Genomic DNA, 22,525 nt, shown 5'->3' on the forward strand with positions numbered 1-22,525 from the left:
AGCCATAACTTTGATGAATAAGGGCTGTATATCTTTGAGGAAGGGTGGTGACAATGTTTTGGCCATCTCTTCAAAGTGTTTCCCCTTTCAGCCAGACACACTTCAGTCTTGCCTAGATTCAGCCTGAGCTGACTGTTCTTCATCTGGATAGTTACTAGTAGGCATTTTGACGTCATAGAAGTGATGGTGGTTGCATTGCTCAACAGCTGGTGTACAGGAAGACAAGCAAGAGGAGGTAAACGTGGGTGGACACGCTTCACTGTAACTGTGGGGTAACTTAAATTAAGGCAGAATTCCCTTCTAGGTATTTCACTAACACCCTAGTAAAATCTATAGCCATGCCATGTACTCCGAAGACTTAGAAAAAGGTGCGAACCCTTCCCTCCTAGTAGGACCCCACCTGTAAGACAGAACTGAACCAGAGGACTTGGGCTAATGGAGATTAATTGGCAGAGCCTCCTAGTGGAGACCTTCTGTATAACTCCTCATGGCACAAAATACATCAGAAGACAGCCTTTTCTTTGGCATAGCAATGCCTACCCTGTGTTATTGCTAGGTTTTTAACAGGCTATGCTGGCTACAAGAGATTTCTTCCCACACTTCTGTTTTGTATGAACACGCATGCCAAACACTGCAGTACAAGCTTGCTTTTCAGAAGGGCCAAACGTCTCAAATAAATGACCAGATTTTCAAAAGCCCAAGCACCCATGCAGGAACCAGAAAGAAGCTTTCCAAACTGAATAAACCAAAACCCACTTTGGCTCCCATGAGACCAATAGGAATCTTGGACAGTCTGCGACTGAAATAGCCCAAAGGAACTGAGCTCCAAGAATCTGTCCCTGCACGGGTCTGCTAAGTCCTTCCAGAATACATCCTTCTTTGCTGCGGGCCTGTATTTAGGTATGACAAAATCACCACTAGACGCATTTAGCTGTTTATATGATATTGATGAAACCGGTGGATTCTCAGACTGTAAATCTGAGACTGCCTGTTCATGGTTCCTGTTTTCTGAGTGCTTGCATGCTGTTCTTTGATTCTGCCTGATACACATTCTTGTTGCCATTGAGGTCAAGAGGAGTTTATTGTTACAGGTGACCACAGAGGTTGTACCTACAGAAGATGGTAAGTTGAGCACCCATAGTGCAAAGCTGCTTCATAAGGAATCACAGAAGTAAAAGCAAGCTTTAAGAACAACAAAATATATGCTGGTCAGTATTTCTCTGCATTATACTACTGCTGAGAGGATGTATGTGAAATACAAGAGCGCTAAATAAACTCTTCTTTTGCTTTAGCTGAAGATTTGCAAACTGAAAATAGCGTGCCTTTTGTGTGAGGAAAAATGCTCTAGATTGGAATGGTTCAAGAAAATCTGGACAAACTCAAACTATTCCCCAAACCAGAGAGCAAGTCCCTGAAAAAATTGTCCCTAAAATCACTACGCTGATTGCACTGCCTACTACTTCATTTTCTCTTCCTTCATCCATATTCTTCAAACTTGCAGTCCCAGGATAATCAGTTTTTGCTGCTCAAGAAACTGTTCATTCCACAGTGCATGTAGGCAGTATTCTCTGTGAGAGTTAGGAGTATGCTGAAAAAGGCAAGTTATATGTTCAGTTGTTTGGTGGGCTGGAAGTTAGTCAATGGCTGCTGTGCGCATCCAGTTTCGGAGGTTTCCTTTCTGTCTTTGTTTCACAACACAGCCTGGAATTACTGGATTCAAATGGGTATCTACTTTATGGGTTCTTAAGGAACAATTTAATACTTAAAGCTAAGACATCCAACCCTTAAGACAATGAGCTCTACTTTTATTTATGGATAGATTTTTTGCAAATATCATAATATATATTGGAAACCAGAACTATAGTATATCAGTAATTTTTTTTACTTGGTATTTAAGACATATGTAGGCAAGAAAGGGAAAGAGATGGGGGGACTAGACAGAATGATGGGGACTTTAAAATATCTGTTACATTTTCAGAATTCCTTTCCTGGTAAGACTTTGAAATCTCACAGCTGCTGCCCTTTTGTTTGTGTAATTATTTCTCCGGCTGTGTGGAAATGCTGCAAAACCATTTTGTGACCTGTCATAGAAAATATTTTGACTCAACAATCAGTGACATAGCAGTTCTTGCTGAATGCTATTGCCTAACTCCGGTGTTAGAACGGATAACAAATATTGTTGATTCTTAATCATTGTATTTGGAACTGAGGTATTTAGGGTGTTTTTTCCCAGCAAAGTTATATTCTCTACCCTTTGAAAAGTTTTGAACCTGGTTCCTTGCATCTCCTCTATGCTTTAAAGCCCTGGTTAAGGAAAGGGTTAAAAGGCAGTTAAGGGGGAGTCTTTCTCCTTCAGTGGAGACTGATTTCTGGCCCTGTCCTAAGTGCAAGGATAAAACGCCTGCAAATTAGAAAGAATTTTTTTGAACAATAGACTTTAGGGTGGCTACCCGAGTACCTGAGAAAACGAAGATGGAGGAGAGGGAAAAGTGATCTAGGAGAGCTGTGAGGCAGGAAAAGTCTGGGAAAGTACTACAGAGAAGTGATTCCAGTTGCTTTATAAATGCTTCCCCTGATGGTTCTGGGTTCTTTTGCAAAATGTCTCAGTTATCCACAAAGAGACACAGTTCAGGGCTGACTGACGTCAGTGAGGAGATGCTCAGTGATGGCAAGCGGCTGCTGAGCTGCCAAGGCAGGCCAGTGGTCCACAGCATGGCCAGGGACAGAGGCAGGCTCACTTCAGCTCCCCAGGTTGCCATGAGAGGACACCAGAAGTCTTGCTAACGGTTTTCGTTCAAATCATTCCTTTTTTCTTTTTTGCTTAAACACTTCTTGCTTAATAACCAGTAGGCTGTTGTTGAAAAAAAGTAATTCTACTGTCTCATGCTTGCCCTGTGTTAGCACAAGTGAAAAGAGCCGAGATCCCAGACTCTGTAGCATAAATGTGTATCGTAGGCCTTGACAATGCTTGACAAAAGTGATTAATCCTTCATAATTACACAAAAAAAGAAAAAAGAAAGAAAGAAAAAAAGAAACCTAGAAGGACGCTTGACTCCTTGTCTCCACAGCCAAGTGTTTGTTTTCTACTGTCTCGTGATACTGCCCCACAAAATCAGACTATGACCTAAAATTATTGCTTCTCTTCATAGTCAATCTTCAGAGCATAAGCTAACAGTTGGAGAGATCAAGAGGGAATCCCATTGCACACACAAGTACAAGAACAACATTATATACCTGACTCAGTGCACAGCAATGTTCATTATCTTAACTTATATCTCAAAATGTTCGCTGTGTCTGAAGGCAGGAAACTAGGCTAAAATGGGTGAATTTTTTGGACAGGAAATTAGGCAAAACTACTGCTGGTAACAACTACCCACAGATTTCCCAGCCTGCCTTTACAAAGATATTGAGGAAGAGATACAAAATTTGGCAAAGGAAATGATTTTCAGACAGATGCTTTCCCATCTCGCTTAAGGCTGTCCTTAAGAAGCACCATTCAACCCTCTCACAAAAACGGTGCTGCCTGGCTTTTGCTTCCCCTAAGAAAGGGCTCCCAAGGGTCACTTCTCTTGACTCCTTCCAGTACTACTTGCACATATAAAAAAATCCCAGGGTGACAGAGTCCAGACTGACAGGGCACATTCTATGGTTACACTGGATCCATTTCCTAGAAAAACATCACATTTTCTGTAATTTGTTTCATAATCTGGCATTTAAGGTCAACTGTTTATGCTGAAAAGAAAAGAAAAAGGGCAGCCAAATTCATGGATGAATTATACTGAATTCATTGGGGTTTCTCAAGATATTAGTGGGTGCAGAACTAGGCTGTTGCCACTGTTTTCAAAGACCTATTTTTCTGAAGTGCTCTGGCTACTCTAGAAGCTCTGTATGGAGTTAGGGTGTAGGACACTAGAAAAGGTATCAGAATCTGACCCGGTGGTGCTCTCGTTCAGTCTTTCAGTCTTGCACCCAAAACTCCTGACTGGGCTGCATTTTCACTGGAACTCACGTGGGAGAAGTAAAGCTACCACAGCTAACATGTTCCCAGACAATGAAATTAAAAGGACATGAACCTGACAGTCTTCAGGATAAAGGAAGAAACCACACAAGAGGGAAATGGACAAAAAAATACAGGTTTTTTTCATTTTTTTCCCCTGAACAATCCGGTGGGCAAAATTCTCCCAGGAGTTCTCTCTCTGAAGTAAGGACAATTGCCATGATGTAATTAGGACAGAAAGATTACCAGTTGCCTCTAATTACATTTTGATTTCTACTATTTTTTATAGTTCATTTTTCTTTGACAGCTATTATTCCCTGGAATGAGCCTGAACAGCTGTGAGCCTTTGTTGGTGATGTGGGTTAGGAAATGCTATCATTTGAACTGATTAAGTGTGCACATTCCACTTGTCTTTATCTCATTAACACACTGTACACACTGGAAAACACAGAGATCACACACCGACTTGTAGGAGACTAGCACTTGATAACTAGAGACACCAGGCTTGCCTAGCGGTCACCTGGGATTAATTCCCACATTGCACAATACGTATCAGTTTCATAGAGCTCATAAAACTGGGATTAAGATTTCAACCCTATATTAAGGTACATGACATATTTTCAGATGTTTTAAAAGTGAGAGAGAGCGAAGAAAATTTTCTTAGGAGAAAATGTGGGACACAATTTACATTACAAAAACCTCCTTATCTAGGCAATATGGTATTTTGCCCAGCGCTCTAGGTCAGGAGGCAGCAACCTATCTGAAGGCGTTGCATCAGGATGTAATTTTCTTCCCCCGAATTAGAGATTAAAACCTGCCTAGTAAAAATACACCAGAATCCAGGACATGCTGTACCTCCATGAGAGAAAGTTTTACTGATGGCATCTCGATTTTTCATGAGCCAATGGTTTCCAGCTCAATTTAGATGTAAACAGAAGCAGGGAAGTGTTGCCTTTCAGAGATCTCTCTTCTACGATGTTGCTCCTAGCTCTAGACCACATGCCATGAAAAAATGCCTGTGTGCCATCTTTGGCTTTCTTGCTGATCTCTGTTGTGGACTATTACAGCTCTTAGATATATTCTTGGTGAATGCAATGACTCAGAATAAAGTTTTATTATGCACTGTATGTTTCCTATATGAATAACAGAAAAAGACAAACTCCTGATACATTCTGTATCCCTTGTGCCATTCCTACGTTCAGTTTGCTGAAAGCGATAGGGACTAGTCAAATATTAACAATCTTTAGAGCCTTTGCAAATGCCAATGCTGTTTTGCCTCAGGCCAGAAATTATAAAAACAGTTTCTTAATGAAAAAAAACCCCAAACTTTAAAATCCTGATTGAGTGCCACATATGTGGAGGTCAGGTTATTCTCCAGTGAACTGCACTAAAAAGCTCAAAGCCTCATTTAGTAATGCCTAGCTTGCCTCTCTTAGCCTAGGTCAGTTGCCATGGCATCTGCACAGCTCTTTAAAAAGAACCAAAAGCCAGCGTGAGCTACATCTGAGTCAGCTCAGTGCCTGACCTAACAGAAACACTGCTGCCTGAAACTGGGCGCTCCTGGTTGCTTTTACATGAAGCATACTAGTTTAAGCCAGATGATAACACTACCAAGGTAAGATGGTGCATGTAACAGTTATGAGCAATAAAAGAATTGATTTAGCTATTGGGTTTGTCAGGTAATTAGAAGGCTCTCTGTGTCGTAACACCAGGTGTCAGAGAAGCTGGCAAGTAAAGACAAAATAATACACCAACGCTCAAACAAGCACCTATTAGCCACAGTAAAAGGACTCTACAGCTTTTTTGTATTGGACAGGGGTTAAAAATTCAGTTTTATCTTCACACTGATGTTTCCAAAAATACACAGACAGGAAGCATAGGTTTGCTAGGAAGGAAGGAGGTGACAGAGACTGTGGTCACACGATTAGTGCTGATGTGGCACATTTACCTCCGGTCAAGTGATGGAGAGATGCCTGTTCAGGAGAGGACCATGTTCACCTCCAGAGGCACTTCTGGGGTCTCTTTTTATTTGCTGTTCATTTCTCAGCATGTATGGGATCTCATTCAATGCCCAGGCTTATTATAGGTTTTGTAAGGGCAGGAAAAACAGCATGAGAAATAGAGGCCAACAGTTTTGTTTCTCAAGCCTCTGATCAGCCCCTGTCAAACTTATTTTCCTGCCAATAACAGCAAAAGAGTGTAGTGCTTGAGTGTGTAATAGTGGGAGCCAGAATTCATAAGCACATGGAGAAATTCCTCCTAAAATTTTAGGAGCTACTAAAGATTTTGAACACCACCTTATACTGCCATGCAAAATACTGGCCATCAACTATTTTAGTGCAACATGCTATCACTTCCTAAAGCAATCACTGTGAAACCTTCTTTCCTGTACATGAAAAAGAAGGGGAGTTTTGTCTTGTAAATTGTCATTTTTTTACAGTATCATGGCTGGGTTTTTTTAAATCTACCTGAACTAACGCCTGTTTCTTCAGTCACTCATAACTACTACGAAAATAATAAAATGTGTACATGGTTACTGAATGGAAGTAGTAGGGAGCGACCCTGGGTCATTTGCCCATGCTCCAGACTCCGGTTTTAAAAAACAGGGACTGGCCATACCCCGCTGCTAATGCTGCGTCTGATACCATCTGGGTCTACAGAGCTAGAGGTGAGTGACTGCATCTGATAAGGAACTCCCTTTTGCCCCCCAAGCCCTCAAAAACACAGAAAATGCTCTCAGCCTTACAGCCAGGGCTCAAGAAGGAAAAATATATCTGATGCAATCTAACAGGTTCATAATCTAGGACGAAGATACTCACATTATGTGAACCAACCACTGCCCATTTGGCCCTGCGACACCCAAGCCGTCTGCACGCCTGCTAATGGAAAGAGCACGCAGGCAGACGCACGCAGGTTCCTTTGGAACGTTCTGCCCACTGGAAGAGAAGAAATCTGCCTTTCACATGAAGTCATTTTGCCAGTGTTTTGAATAGTATTTTCCGCATGTTTTTTCTATGAGATCAGCAGTCATGCCCTACTGTTCCACATTATCAGCCTTTTTTTTCCACCCTGTGTTTTACATTAGCAAATCAGCCAGCTCTGAGATCATATTACGTAAGTTTCTTGTTTTCTTTTTTCAATTTCTGTGTTTCTCTAATTAATAGGAAGTGGCTCTCCATTATGGCCTAGAGATGATAAATGGCTTCCTTTCCTCGTGTGTGCACTGCTCAGCTATGAGCCCATTGTTCCTTGAGCCGCTCTTTCCCAGTGCCGCCAGCACCGAGGCTCTTGTGCTTTGTGGAGCAGGAACCACTCCAGGCACAGGGCAACCATGTCACGAAGGCGTTTGGCCCTCACCAGCCGGAGGCCCTTGCGACAAAGAACTGTTTGCATAACGTAAACGCCTTTACTGCACATGACAAACTTTGACCTGTAATTTTGGCTCTGACTGGAAGCCAGGCCCTCCTATAAGCAAGATTCGTCTCACCTAACATTAACCTACTGTGCTGGTTTTCGCTGGGATAGAGTTAATTTTCTTCATAGTAGCTGGTATGGGGCTGTGTTTTAGATTTGTGCTGAAAACAGTGTTGATAACACAGGGATGTTTTCGTTACTGCTGAGCAGTGCTTACACAGAGCCAAGGCCTTTTCTGCTTCTCAGCCCACCCCACCAGTGAGTAGGCTGGGAGTGCACAAGGAGTTGGGAGGGGACACAGCCAGGACAGCTGACCCCAACTGACCAAAGGCATATTCTATACCATACGATGTCATGCTCAGCATATATAACTGAGGAGGCTAGCTGGGTGGCGGGATTGCTGCTTGGAAACAGACTGGGTATCAGGGTTTGGTTTTTTTCCTCCACAGGTGGTGAGCAATTGCATTTGTGCACCATTTGTTTCATATTATTATTACCATCATCACCACCACCACCACCTTCCTTTGTTATCCTATTAAACTCTCTTTATCTCAACCCATGAGGTTTTTTTTTTCCATTCTCCTCCTCATCCCACTGGGGTGAAGGGGTAAGCGAGCAGCTGCATGGTGCTTACTTACCGGCTGGGGTTAAACCACAACACCTACTGAAAGATAGTTGTCTGAGCTATTGCGCTGGTTACTGAGGCTTCCTCTGTAATCAGTGTGGAGGAGTATTCAACCCATCTGAAGTGGATGACTTTTCTCCGAAGGTGTCTACTTGCCACTGGCTATAGAGCGAACTGAAGCTGCTACTAAATTAAACATCTACTTTCCAGATGACTGAAATGATATGATATGAATTCCATCTTACATGGTTTGCTGCACCAGTTCAGCCTGATCTGCGTGCACAATCTCTTCCTTACACTGTAGCCTAAGACATCCAATGCTACTTCCATTTTCTGTTTTGAAGCTGTTGTGCAACTTTTCCTCTCTCTCTCTTATTAGTGGAACTGGTAAATAATTTGCAACAAATCACATACTTCGATGAAATAAAAATTTTGGAAAAAAAATCTGTGAGCACTTTCCAGTTTTCCTCCAATGTATATGCTTTTCAAAGTTCAGTGACTGCATCATTTGCAGACAGTTGGGTAAGGATATTCAATACTTAAAATTCAAAGACTGTGGGTTAGTCTGGTTTGGATACATTGACCACAGAGTATTTTTCCTGTTCTGTGGCAAAATAACAAGTGGCGGTTATTCGCAGTAATTCATTTGACTCTGCTCAGCACTGGTTTAAAAACATGGCAACAGTCTGTTACAATGACTTAGTTGCATGGCAATTATTTTGAGTTGAGATGGAATTATTAAGATGCTGAAACATGATTGCTTGAGATTATCTTGTCTAAAAATTAGGTTTCATGAGTCCAAAATTTATTTTCTGCAGATGAACCCTAATATGCACTTAAAATTCATAGTTTCTAAGAATGCTATTAGTGAATTTATTTGCTACAATATTCCTGAAAAAAATATGTAAAGGAGAAATATATATTGGAAATGCATTCACTACTTTCGTTCAGCAAGTTAGAAGTTGAGAATTAACACTGAACGAGTAACAGGTTTTACAAAACAAAAGGAAATGTTGAATCGTTACTGCCTTATAATCATTAAATTTCTTCTCAAAGAAAATGTGGACAATCATTTGGCTGTCTTTGGTATTTAAGATGTTGCAAGGGAGTAGTCATTTCAAGCCTAGCAATTCTTGCTTGCATATAGAAGCCTGAAGATAATTTCAAATTTTGGCTTGGGAAATAAATTCTTGGGTACTGCAGTTGTTTTTAAAACAAGGCTGGAATAATTAGAACTAGATGGTGTCACAGAACACAATTGTAACAACTATTAAAATGAGATACCTTACTGACAAAGCTCAGGGGACAACAGCCTGTAAGAAACAGACTACATTTAATACATGATCTTCTCTTAGAGTCTCCACTGAGAATCCTTTCCTGAGAGTCCTGGCCACAGCACCCTTCCAAAGAATCTGGAATTGGTTTTGCCTTCCTAGCCTTGTCCTCTTGTCTTGCTAGAAAGTGAGTTGCCTTCCAATAGGCAGTTCTAATGCATTACTTCTTTCTTGTCCTTCCTATGTTTAAATTTTTTTACTCCTTATTTCTGTCCTGAGTGGGCTGGGATTTCCAAGCCTGTGTTCCTTGCAATGGAACAGACTACTCAGCCAGCTGATATATCCCATATATTAATTGGTCACAAAATCCAATGGTTAAAGCTCTGGACATATTTCAGTTAGTGAGATGAGTAAAGTGAATGGGATATGTCAGAACTGGTACTTGGGTCTCTGGCAGCCGAATGCTATGGCAGCACGTGCTCATGAGAGATACCAGACAGAGGATCTGTTCCACGGAGGTGTGCTGGTAAGCTGATTTAGAAGCTGTGCCTAGACACAGCTCCAAACAAACAGGGATCTGAAAGCTGGCTCCAACTCAGCAACCTGGTGACTGTTCAGCTAGGCTTAGAAAATATTTTGTTCTAAAGCTTTTAGTGATTTCTACTTTCTAAAGGATAATGTCCACTGAAGAATTATTATTATTATTATTATTATTATGCACCTTGCACTCAACAGAGGAAAAGATGTGGTGATTTCTTTGCAGTCTGAACAGTTGATGTAATACTGAATCCTTGTTGGTAATTTGGCAGTGCTACTGATAAACTCCCACAAATTTCAGAAGTGACTGTTCAAAAAGGATGACAGGCATTAGCATGCTTGGCAAAAAAACCCAATCCACACTGATTGCTCAGCACATTTCTCCCTGTTTTCCTTGTCAGGTTCTCTGGAGGAAGCATGTTGTAACCACACTCACAGAAATTCCATTTTGGTTGCAAGACCTTTGCCCACTCTAGCGAAAGCTATGCCAGCATTGGAGTAAAGTTACATTCAGAACTGTAAGGGAAGTAAAATATAAAGGAACATTCCCCTTTCAAAAAGCATCTGTAAGAATGGCAGTCAGTGTTCCCTAAGGTTTGGAAAACCTCTGAAATGCCGCCTTCTAAAATTTCTATTGCAGAAGCTCTGTCTCCAAGGCCCTGTCTGACTGATGCAAATCTGTGAGATTATGTTTAAAGACTTTCCTTAAGAAAAACTACACCACTAATGCACCCTCCCCAACAGCGGCACTTACCAGCTAAAAGAAGCTTCTTCAAAAGTAACAGTTTTTAGGAAACCTCAGAAGTGAAAGACAAGTTGTTTGAAAATATACGCTAGTCCAAATTATTAGGGAACCAAAAATTCCTTGTTCCCTTGAACAGGAATCTCCATCAGCCTGACCACTGGTCACATGCAGCAGGTCCACCTCTAGAGGAATCCAGAGATTTACAGGATTAATAAAGTAATTCTGAGGGATTTAGGTCACTAGCCTTTATCTGGCCTACTTTGGTAATGATTAGAACACATTATCATCACTGAAAGTGACTGCATTCACATTGATGTCCATGGTGGGTTTATGCAACTTGAATGGAATAAGGTTTTTTCAATGGAAAATGGTGATGGTCTTACTCCACTATCTGGAGAAGGCAGACAGCTCAAACATATAGAAATCAAGTCAAGCAAGAAATATGGTCATAGGTCAGAGTGGAAAAGCCCAAACATCAGGAGTGTGTATGATCTGTGGCAAGACAAATGAGTATTCACTAGGCCTGTCAGTCTAGTATCCCTCACAAGTATAGAAAAAAAAGTCAAAACAAAAAGGAAAAGGAGGCTGGGAAAATTTCCATCCTTACTATTGTAAACCATGCACAACACCTGGAAATGCTTAAGATTCCAATAACGACTCAGAATATAGCTTTTTTTACGAGCAGTACTAGTACTAGTATTCTTCACTCTATTGTTAATCTGAGCAACATAGAATGGAAAATACTATAAACATTTCTGGAGATAGTCACTCAAATTTTGCTTTACCCAGACTTAAAGCATTTATATTTACTTTCTTGGGTTACTTTCTTCCCTGGGGACAGAGCCAGCATCAAAGTCAATAGTTGACAACTAGGTTATGTCTACAAAACAAGAGAAAAGGACACTTAGCTAATGCAGCTATAATGCTCCAGCAATACTCAAGTGTCTATGTGTACCACTAAGGAGTGGTTTTGTAAGTCAAACACCAAAACTGGGCACTGAATACCTGATTCCCCTGGATCTGTTGCACATTTTCTTTGTTTCATGGTTTCATTCTTTAAAACAGTTATTACACAAAGTTATATAAAACAATTTATAAAGGACTTGTTAGAAAAAACATACTGTAGACTCTCTCCCACAATAGTTAAATATCTTATCTGGGCTGGGCTCCCCTGAAGTGATGACTCGTGCTTTGGTTTGGACAGTTAGTTTTTCTTTTAAAGCGTGCTGAAAACTTTCATTTGCTGCAATGCTCATAATGGCACAGTCTAATAAGGGCAGGGCTGCTCAGACCTTCCGTGCCACCCTGTAGTGTTTAGTTGTGTCCTCCTGCTCTCCTGCTCATCCACCCCTTACATCTGGACAAGGAGGTGTCTGATGCTGCATTTGTGTTGTGTTCACACAGTGCCTAGTCCCACAGCATCCCTGTCATAGAATCATAGAATGACAGAATGGTTAGGGTTGGAAGGGACCTCAAAGATCATCTAGTTCCAACCCCCCTGCCATGGGCAGGGACACCCTCCACTAGGCCACGTTGCCCAAAGCCCCATCCAACCTGGCCTTAAACACTTCCAGGGATGGGGCATCCACAACCTCTCTGGGCAACCTGTGCCAGTGCCTCACCACCCTCACAGTCAAGAATTTCTTTCTAACATCTAATCTAAATCGACCCTCCTTCAGCTTAAACCCATTACCCCATGTCCTGTCACTACACTCCCCGATAAACAGTCCCTCACCATCTTTCCTGTAGGCCCCTTCAGGTACTGGAAAGCCGCAATTAGATCTCCTCAGAGCCTTCTCTTCTCCAGGCTCAACAATCCCAACTCTCTCAGCCTGTCCTCATAGGAGAGGTGCTCCAGCCCTCTAGATCAGCTTTGTGGCCCTCCTCTGGACTCGCTCCAACAGCTCAATGTCTCTCCTGTACTGGGGTCCCCAGAGCTGGACACAGTACCCCAGGTGGGGTCTCATGCGAGCTGAGTAGAGGGGCAGGATCACCTCCCTCGACCTGCTGGTCACACCTCTTTTGATGCAGCCCAGGACGCGGTTGGCTTTCTGGGCTGCAAGCACACGCTGCCGGCTCATGTTGAGCTTCTCATCACTCAATACCCCCAAGTCCTTCTCCTCAGGGCTGCTTTCAATCCATTCCTCGCCCAGCCTATAGTCATGCTTGGGATTGCGCCAACCCACGTGCAGGACCTTGCACTTGGCCTTGTTGAACTTCATGCGGTTCGCAGGGGCCCACCTCTCAAGCCTGTCAAGGTCCCTCTGGATGGCATCCCTTCCCTCCAGCGTGTTGACCACACCACACAGCTTGGTGTTGTCGACAAACTTGCTGAGGGTGCACTTGATCCCACTGTCCATGTCGCTGACAAAGATGTTGAACAGTGCCGGTCCCAGCACTGACCCCTGAGGAATGCCACTCATCACCGTTCTCCACTTGGACATTGAGCCGTTGACCACAACTCTTTGAGTGCGACCATCCAGCCAATTCCTTATCCACCTGTCCATATGCTTACGCATAGGCTCTCTAACCTATAAAACATACAATACTAAAAACAAGATCCCCCTTCTACTTACACATGAAAGGCAAAGGAAAGTAATGGAAATAGTCACCTATAAAATATTCACAACAGGAGAGCTTTAAAGTTGGTTTTGAAGACAGGCGTAGTCACAACTCCCTAGAGAAGTTTAGCCCCTGCAGAAGAGCCTGCCTCTAGCTCAGGCCAAGGTGAATTTTGGGTGGGAAACAGGACAGGCTCAGTGAAATAGGAAGGTTGGCAGTTACAAAGGACAAGGGACGGTCCTTGCCAGTCCACACATTTCGTAGCCGGGCCAGCTGGATTTGATGGCAGCCTACTCCAGAAACCTGAAAATTCTGTGCCAGACAATTGCAATAGAGAATGGAGATTTTTACAAAATGAAACACAAAAAAGTTACTACCCATGCTGCTTGTCTTCCTGCAGTATTATTTACCACACAATATTGTCATTAGCAGCTTACAGAGTTTGTGCACCTATGCCAACCTGCAGAAGTTACAGATGAGAAAGGTGAAGGTATTGGTAGCTCACTATATAGCAGGTGGGGCAGATTGGTAAGGAGGTGAGTAAGGGGGTGAGTAAGGAGGCAGCATGGAGTTGTGTCACACACACAGTAACAGCTCATGTGAAATGCGCGGCAGTACGGATGTTTACACAGGCAATTAAACGGTAAAAGGTTCTGAAGTGAGTGGAGTAGGTCACATCTGAAACTTTTGTGTTAGCCTGTCTACACACCCAGGAAAATGCAAGTGCTTTGGTTTGACCCAGGTCTTTTTCTTTATAACCAAGAGCTAGAATTGGATTTGAGAAGAAAGCTCTTATTTTGGAAACCAGTTTGTGCCATAGAGCACTCTCTATAACCTGTGCCAAGGCTGCGTGAGCGCAGGTCACCTGCAGCTGCAGCTCTGGTATTAGACTACTAAGTACTCATTTAACAACCAAACATGCTGTGACCATGTCTTTGAACAGGGCTTATTTCAGTATAGCATTAAAGTTTAAATTTCAAACCAGCATATCCCTCAGTTAATGTTTCCTTTAGCCTTTGATGTCTGTTTACTGTTCCACATACCTGTTTCTATTTTAGGTCAGAAAGCGTTTGTACGTATCTAAGAGCACACATATCTAAGAGACTATTTCTGCATGGATAATACAGAGGGTAATTTTAGGTCTAGAACACATACTGAGAAACAGACAGGCTGCCAGAAGGATTATAAAACCAGTCGTGTGTTTTTCAAATCTAAAGGACAGGTTTCAATTAAGCAAAGCTAGCTTCAGCTGTAAGAGAAATCAGTGCCAGGTAGACAAGGCTTCTCCCATCCCTCTCCTGCCTCACCCGCCCTTCCCATTTTGTTCTTTTGGCCCACTATGAAATGAACATTTGTTCTGAACTTGCAGAAACCCTTGCAGCATGACGGTCTACGGTAAGGGGTTCTAAGGTAAAGGGTTTCTATACAGCTGAAAGACTAGATCGGTGCAAGAAGCTTGGCCCGTTGCCAGGAAGATAACCTACCAGTTGGTATTCTGGAGTTCACTCGCGTTAAACAGGCAGGAAGATGCTGTTTATTTTACCATTGTATAGGCTCTGACCCTGTGCCAAAATAAGCTCCTGAAATGGACGCGGAGCGCAGCATCTAAAACACTGCACTGTCCCAACTGCGGTAAAAAGAAAACACTTTTTTCCCTGTTGCTATGTACTTTGGCAGATATCCCATCCGAAGAATTGTGCTCAAAGTACTCTGGAAACACCTGCCAGGAGACTACTTGGGAATGTTGTTTAAACAAGCGTACCTGCCAATTTTCCAGCACTGTTGACTTTGCAGTACTGAAAACGCGTCCTATTTTAAAACATACTTGATGGATAACAGGAACTGGGCCATAAGGACGAAGCACAGAATGTGCTTAAAAATTTGCTTATAATTTTTGAAGCTGCTCAAAGTAAGTAACTGTCTAACGTACAGACATTTCAATATGTAGCAGTACACGTGGTTGGACTCAAGACAGGAACACATACATAATAATGGTATGAGTTGATGTTGTGCGAGGAGAGGAAGGATATGTTTTTCCTACAGTAATTTACTCTAAAAGGGCTCCAACATTATTTTATGCTGATAAGACATCTTTTTTAAGTGTGTGTGTACAATATTTTTAGTAAAGCTATAAAAATTTGAGGGGAAAGCTTTCGTGTACAGTGTTTGTTCTCAGGAGAGGTCATGCAGAAGCAGAGGTAAAGGCAGTAACCACCTGCCAGATTTGGCCACTGAAGGGAAGAGAAGGTGAAGAAAGATAGAGAAAAATGTCCTTTTTGCACACACAGACTTAGCATGCACAAATACACCAGCAGGGCCGGAGTTACCAGGCAATGATGAAAATATAGTCTGCTTCATTAACATCACTCAATGCACGACACATACCAGATCTTCTAATGGGGAAACTAGATTTCCTGCCATCCCCACCAGGCATGTACTACTTCTATTCCCCTATATAGGGTGTCTATTTCCAAACATAGATAGCTCAGTGTCCGTTTAATTAAATCCGATCTGGTCCCTTTGAGGATTTCAGTGGTCTGTTTAGGCCTTTGTTCTTGGCCCACTCCTAACATGTCTTTGTGCTGGAGAACTTGAATCCCATAGCAGCTTTCTGGCTGTGAAGATCTGTGAGATTCTCCCACTGCCCTCCATTAGTTCTATTATAGCCTCACTCCACATATTTAATCTCTCCAGGAAACTTGAGGAAACACGGAAAACAGTTCTCTAAAGGATCCTCTCAGGCACAGGGAGGAGGCTCAGGCTGCCTGAATCAATCATTCGCACTACACAAGTCCAGTCATGCAATAACTCCAAGAAAGGCTGCATTAGAGTTCTGCTGACCCATGGATGTGCCAAAACGCTCAAATCCAAAGTTGCAGTTAACCCCCAAGAACATGTAGCCATTTAGTGAATGTCCATCAACACAGCACATGGCAAGCTCTCTCAGGCTGTTTTACTTTCTCACTGTTTCACATTGACCCACAGTAGTAAGAATATATCTGCCACTTGTAATGCGGTATTTTGTGAATTTTAAAACTCTGCTCTAACCAGCTAAAATCCAGAAGTTGGCTGAAATGCACTTTATGTCCAGATAAAAAGAAACTGTCTGCTGTGTCAGCACAAGTATATAACTCCATCCTGAAATATTTACAGCCTTTTTGGGCTGCTTTCTCTCCAGCTGAAGCCAAAGAAGTTTTGCCCAAAGACTACTGACTTTGTAGGTCTCTCTATATCCAGCTTCTCTTAAATGTCAATGGAAAGACTGTTGCTGATTTCAGTAGGGGCTGGATCAAGCCCAAAGTCATAATTCAGGAGACAAAGAGCTCACAAAATTTAGCTGCAACTATTCCTGCACTAATCAAATATTGCTTTGGGTAACATTTATTGCTGATCTTTCCACTGCAAAGGCACCTGCACCATCAGAACAGTCTCAGCTGTTATTCAACAATTTAGAAAACATTCACAAATATTAGACATCATTTCTTCACGTAAGGTGCTAAGGTTCTATCACTCCATCTTCCTGGTCACACAGGCACAGATATCACTAACAATTAGAGCAGGGTGAGTACTGTACAACCAGCTCCATGGACAACACTGAAATGCAGAGCTCTAAGCTCAGCTTGAGGACATTTGGCATTTCTTTTTGCAAGCATCCATCCTTCACATGCAGTTTACTGCCAAGGACAGAGTTTATATCCCCAAGAAAGCAGCAGACCCATGAAAATGTAAAAACCTCCCAAATCCTTAATCAACCACTGAAATCCATAGATGTGTGGCACAGACACGTAAAGCCAACAGAATGTCTGTGTATGGTTAGGTTATCTTTTTTATTCTATGTAGTGGGATTGACTTAGCTTTGAATCTGCTTTTCCTTTCCTGATGTGGCATACGTGATTCCCTTCACTGTCATTTACAACCTTGCCGTGGATAGCTCAGTACATCTCCCCACATAGTGGTTTGGGGAGGGTGGGGGGTGTTTGTTTACTTTTCTACAGGAACATTGCAGCATTTGCTCTGTTTTCTGGCTTCTGCTTCATCAGATTTTCTTTTCTTCTTTTGAACAATATAGAAACCAAAAACACAATTGTGTTTCTTAAAAATATTTTTAGGAGGAGTAGTGCTTTAAGTAAGGTATTTATTTTTAAAAGCCTCTATGGTATTTTAAAATATTTAGTTTAGTACACAGAAAATATATGCAGTACTTTGATATTCCTGCAAGGTTCAGAGCTCTGACTTCATGGGAGGAAATTTTGGTTTAGTTATTATGAGCTCTTTTATCCATTGTCTAATTCTTGTTTCCTGTATTTTTAAGTATAGGATATTGAAGAATAAGCTAATTAAAATTGGCAAATGTTTTTTAAAAAGCTAAACATCATTTCTGAGGTGAACTGTCCTATACATAACATTTTTAAGCATGAGATTTTTGCAGCACTCTGACGCTGAAATGCTTTGTATTGTAAGATATTGTGCTTACAAACTCTGAAAGATGCTTGAGATACATGGCTCAGATTTGTCTTCTATGTGTAATGAAACCATTTAGGCAACATGATAACAGATACGAAATTACTTCAGCAAATATGACCAAGAGGTGGAGGCTCTATTCAATGCTGTTTGTGATGAAGATCAGGAACTTGCCATTCATATTGTGCCTATCAAGAACTCAAACAGCTATTCTGTTTCTCATATTAAATTTTGCATTTAAAATTCTCTTATCTATGTCTGAACCTACACTGTAGCAGTCATATGCAAAGCCCTTTTGTTAAAAACGGGGCCATTTTTCTTTCCCCAGAGGAACAATATTTTGCAAGCAGTCATTGAAGGCAGTTGTGATCTTTCTTGATAATTTAGTCAAGAAAACTTTAATCTTTCACATAACAGTACACTGAATTTTCTGAGTGGGGTCTTGAAGAAACAGGAGCTTGGGAACTAAAGGCGTCTAACCAAAAAGCCTCTCTAACCTTACCAGAGGTGTGGTGACACCAGTTTAACAATTATGAAAGGTTCCTCCGCTTTATTTCTGGGGTGACAGTTTTGCTCTGTCAAACATGCTTTTATTTTCCTTCCCTCTTCTTTCTCTCTCTACTTTTAATAGCTGAGATGGAGCTACTAAAGATCTGCTCACTTTATTCAAGCAGCAGCTAGACCCTAGTTTCAAAATTGACTGTATTTGACTTTAGCCACAAACCCTAAGTCTGAAATGCTGGCTGAGCTTGGCAACTTAAAAACCCTAGTAATAGGAAAACCAGATTCAGCTAGGAATTACAGAGCAAGTTGCTGGATCTTCACCAAAAAAATAGTGTCCAACCTGTCTGTGCTGGGCAACTGTCGCTGCAAGAGGCTGTCGAGCCCGTTGGGGTAAATGGGTCAGAGCAGGGTTGCTGCCAGTCTAGTGAAAAACGATAGCTCTACGACAACTTGCTCAGCGTGGCAAGAAGGAAAGAATACAGAGAGTTGCGTGAGGAAGTGTGACATATTGCTGATGTACAGGCTTTTCTAATCCTAAAAAAAAAACTTGGGGTTGCTCCAATGTACACTACTGGTCGTGTCTAATGTTCACTGTAAATAATTTGAGAAATCTTTGAAGGACAGGAAAAATCTGCACTGGACTTTGTATCTCCATAGCAAAGAATTAAGATGAGTGGGTGTAAGAACCAGCTACCTTGGTCTCATGCCATCTGAGGACTTCTGGATATCATACACAATTTTGGCTGGACAGCTCGAGCCAATTCCAGCCCCCTCAGTAGTAAAAAAGAAAAAGAGCAGTGGAAAAGAACCTGTTAGTGTTTTTCACTAAATTATTAGAAATAATAATAATAATAAAAAGGTTTGTAATATAGCCCATAGAAACACAGTGATAAAGAGCAGGGAATCAACCATGTGTACGCAGCAAAAGTAACTCTGTCCTACACTATTACTGACCTACTGTTTTTCTACTGCAGCCGAGAAGCAAAGGAGCAAAAGCATCAGGCTCAAACTTGAGCATACATCTAAGGAGCATTCTGGGCCCAGAGCAATGTCCCTAGCCAGCCAAATCAGGTGAGAAGAGCATACACGTGAAGGGACCAGCTCTCACCCCCTGCACGTACTGTGCTCCTACCCATCACCTGCCTCTGCTACTGGTTGCGCTGACGGCAGGGTGGCTGTGGCATCTCTGTAATGGTGGCGGGCGAGAGGCAAGGAGGGAGAAGGAGAAGGGGATCATGCGGCGGTACCAGCACCGGATGCTCTGTGGGTCCAGCACTCCCCGGATGGCATCCAGATGTGACACTCCTGTCTCCCTGGCTGTGCTACTGCTCCGATTGCGGCATGTAGCTCCGGTGCCGTTTTGGTGACTCCTTACACGCCTGACAGCATTGAAGAGTTTTGCTGAAGTCACAACAGTTTGTTCTTCTATTGAAAAGTGCTAATCGGGTTCTTTTCCAGCAACCAGATCCAACAGCATTAGCAATCACCTTTTCATTTATGGCCACTAACCTACTTTCTTAAAGTACATTTTATTTAGCAACCTGCTGTTTTGTAATGGTGTCTGTTCCGTTCTGATACAGGTGCAGATGCAAAATTTAACAGGTTTATTTATTCACAGATTTTACATCTTTAGCACTTCCCCTATTTGCTGCACTCTGACAGGCAACATTATCATAGTTTACTGGGCATAAAATACCAGTCTTGAAACAATTCTGCCTTTTTTATAATGAAGATACTAATGAATGTGGAAAATGTCTCAAGTTAATTGGTTCTTCTCAGAGGGACTGGAATGGGAAAAGGAAATGACAAGGGAAATAGGTATAGAAATAAACCATCCTTGTGCTGTAAATTTCCTGATCTCCCGGAATTTTTCATAAGCTGAAGTAAAGGAAAAACCTTGCAGCTGGTGCATTTATACATTTTAAATGCATATGAATAGGAATATTTATGCCTTAAAATACCAACATAATTTTAAACCACCATTTTCTAATTGCAGCTGATATACGCTTCATGTGTTTCTTGGCGGCTTCATTTGGAAAAGACACAGGGACCTCAAAAAGTGTAGGATTTCATTAGAAAAAAAAAAAAAAAAGCAGCACAGACTGCTGCATATATTGAGGAGCTTGCCAAGGCTATGGGAAATCAGAGGAACAGATAGTCCAGCCTCCTTCCCCAAAGCTCCACCTCTATGAACTAAAACCAGGAACGTTTGCTGCCTGGGACAGGACTACTTTATTGAAGAAAGCCGTATGTGCCTAGGCAAAAAAGAACAGTATGTGCTTAGGCTAAGCCAATCGCCCAAACTCATTTTCCATAAACAAGGCTCTGCTACGGAGACATAACTCTGTTTAATCCTGTCTGGATGACTTCATTTGCTAAGCACTCCGGAGCTTGCCATAGACCATGTGATTCACCCAGCTCCATTCACTCTGAAAAGTGGCTCTCCCTTTGACTCTGAAGCAGCAAAAAAGATCATTTATCAAAGCAGCAGCAGAAGTACTTGTCCCACTGGATCATGAATGCCCTAAAAAGTATATCTCTCTTCCAGGAAAAGTCTTTACAAACCATTGTATTTCATTGATTGCTATTCTTTTCCCTTTGTTTTAAAATAACCTCAAACCCACTTCCAACATGGATCCACAGTTTTTTAGTGATTCTAGCTACTGGATATTGTAGTGAAGAGTTTCATTCTGCATATAAAAAAAAAAAAATCCATGTTTTGATTTCTTACCAATGTTGTATTTTAGGTGCATGTTACGTAACTGCTTCATGAAGCAAATAATTTTAAATTAACTTTTATGCATTTCTTTTTTTGTTCTTTGCCCCTTTTCTGCACCCCCCTTGCTCACAGCATAAAATCTTTTTTCTCTTCCTTAAAAAAATTATTTAAACATCCACTCCTTTTGGAGTGAATGTAATGCTTCCTGGCTTGGAGAAGAACTACAGACCAATGGCCTTTTTCTGTAGCAAACAGTGAGTTCTGGCAGCACAGCAGCAAGTTTTCCCAGCACTGTTCCTCAAGCTCTCTTGGAGTGCAGTGGGTTGGGGATGAGGTTGGGAAGCAGTGGCTTCTCCATCCTACCTCCCCCAGGTGACTGCTCTTCTGCTACACATCCAGTAGCAAAGCAGAACAAGTTGGATTTTGAGTGCCTTTATGCCTCATGTCCTACCTCTCTGTGAGCTGGCTCTAGCGTGCAGACAACGTCTCAACTGAGAGGTCAGGATGGACTCCAGGACAGTGCAGCTTTTGGCCTCGAAGGTGAGGCTTTCAAAGCTGCCAACGAATGCGAGGTCCCACATCGGTTTCTCAGGCTGAACTTCTTACCACCGTGTCCTTGGGCTAGAAAAACAGACTGAGGAATAACAATCCCTTGAGTCTAATTAAAAGATCCCAGCTTGTAGTGTGGGAAATGCCTGAGTGCTGTTCCATCATGAATACTGCTTCGCTGCACTGAACAATCTGTGTAGAATCTGTTTCTTAAAATATAAAATGGATGTGCTGATTGTAAATTGTGGATCTGTTTTTATTTTATTTGTACTGAAGTAAAGCGTTTGGGACTGGGCAAATCACTAGCACTTTTCAAGAGTGGGCTCCAGCAGTAATCAGAGGGCAGCGACTATTAATGTGAAAAGAAATCTGACCTGGAATATAATTGATGTGAAACGCAGCAAAATCTTCAAAGGCTGAATTTGTCATATCTTCACTGTGCAACAGAGTGCAGAGCAAGGGGCCCAGAGCTGGAACAGAATAAGGTAGCTCAGAAATATCCCCCATGGTGCTGCACCAAATCTTGCTTTGGGTAGCTTGACTGCCTTTTGCTAATGTAAATTCATTCATGTTCACAGTTTACACCAAGAGGCCTAGAGCACGTTTTCTGTTAGTCCTAATCCATCGTCAGGTTCTTTTAACAGATCGGGAAACCAGAACAGATACCATGCCTTAAATCTGAAAAAAACCTGCGTTCTCTTCCAACCAGGAGATACTAAAACCCAGACTGAAACAATTCGTTACACTCACACTTGGACTACAAATTCCTGGAACTGAAAAAACATTTTCCAATTAAAATTCTGTCATAAGTGACACATTATTCTTAAAAATTTTAGTTTCAGTAATTTTTTTGACCAAAAATAAACCAAAACCCCAACCTTCCCAGAGCTGACTGGAGTGCGTGGGGCCAAATTTATTAGGAAGGGATAAGGATGGAGAGCAAATACAGGCACTGACTACTAGACATAGCTGAACCGGCATGTAAAGGGCTTTGTAAAATACCAAGATACGGTCAGCCGGTGCTGAGGTCTTGTAACATAATGCATATTCACATTAGATATTGGTGGGGCAATTTTCTTGTGAGTTGCAGTAAACTGTAGCTTACTCAAAAATTTTGTTGTTTCTCCTGTTGGCTTTG

This window comes from Grus americana, chromosome 2, assembly GCF_028858705.1.
Source record: "Grus americana isolate bGruAme1 chromosome 2, bGruAme1.mat, whole genome shotgun sequence".
Lineage (NCBI taxonomy): Eukaryota > Metazoa > Chordata > Aves > Gruiformes > Gruidae > Grus > Grus americana.